Source organism: Orycteropus afer, unplaced genomic scaffold (genome assembly GCF_000298275.1).
Source record: "Orycteropus afer afer isolate SDZICR_OR568_19922 unplaced genomic scaffold, OryAfe1.0 scaffold00015, whole genome shotgun sequence".
Classification (NCBI taxonomy): Eukaryota; Metazoa; Chordata; class Mammalia; order Tubulidentata; family Orycteropodidae; genus Orycteropus; species Orycteropus afer.
Window position 1 is genome coordinate 1,300,745 of NW_006921602.1, and position 1,266 is coordinate 1,302,010.

At 39.7% G+C, this 1,266-nt stretch overlaps 1 protein-coding gene across 1 annotated transcript in view; it reads left to right on the forward strand.

Moving 5' to 3' along the window:
• The window catches only part of MYO9A (myosin IXA), a 441,307-nt gene that overhangs the window by 84,242 nt on the left and 355,799 nt on the right, over nt 1–1,266 (forward strand). The gene's annotated exons all lie outside the window — the stretch shown is intronic.

The window sequence follows — 1,266 nt, forward strand, 5'->3', positions numbered from 1 at the left end:
CTCCTCTCCCCTCCCACCCCTGGCAACCAACAAAGAAAGTTTCCCTCCATATATAAACCTTTCCTTGACCCTCCACAACAATGAACTAATACTATATTTGTCCTTCTGTGATTGACTTATTTGACAAAGCATAATGTCCTCCAAGTTCATCCATATTATGCGGTGTTTTGCAAACTCTACATAATTCTTTAGTGCTGCATAGCATTCCAGTATGTGTATGTCCCATAGTTTGGTCATCCACTCTTCCACTGATGGGCATATAGGTTGTTTCCTTCCGTCTCTTTGCTATTGTAAATAGTGCTGTGATGAACATGAACGTGCATGTATCTGTTCCTTTCCTGGCTCTCACCTCTCTAGGATATATACCTAGTAATGGGATTGCTGGGTCAAATGGAATCTCCAATTCCAACTTTCTAAGGAATCGCCATATTGCTTTCCACAGTGGTTGTGTCACTTCACAGTCACACAAGCAGTGTATGAGTGTCCCAATCTCTCCACATCCCCACCAGCATTTGTTATTTTCTGTCTCACTAAACCTTGCCATCAGTGCTGGGGTGAGATGATATATTTCATTTTGTTTTCATTTATGTCTCTCTGATGGCCAATGTTTTTGAGCATCTTTTCATGTATTAGCTGACCACCTGAATATCCACCTTGGTGAAGTGTCTATTCATGTCTTCTGCCCATTTTTCAATTGGATTGTTAATTCCTTTGGTGTTGAGGCGTTGGAGTTTTCCATCAATCTTAGAGATAAGTCCCTTGCCAGATATGTAATTATCAGCCAATATGAATTTGTTGCTGTCATTTTTGTCATGTACTTTTTCATTGTGTCGATTTCTTTGTTCCATATAATTTTTCTATGCTGAGCTCGTTTTGTTTATAAATCATGTTATCACTTCCTTCATTGCTATTGTTTTAGTATTTGCTATTTATGCTGGTCCTCTTTTTTATTTTGATGTGAAGGTTAATCATTTTTCTTTGAGGTTACCCTGTGATTTATAGTTTTCTTCCCAGGTTTAGAATAGTCCGTTCTATCTTGTAGTTGTCTTGACTTCCCTACCATCTATGAAGTTCTGTAACAACACAGGTTTTTTTCCTTCTTTTTGGTTTGTAGTTGTTCTCATTTGTTGGTTGGTGTCTCTGGTTCCCTGTTTACAATCTTGTAGGCTTATGGGAGCTCTGGTAGCATAGTGCCTAAGGCACTTGACTGCTAACTAGAAGGCTGGCGGTTCAAACCCACCAGCCACTCCTCGGAAGGAAGGTTGG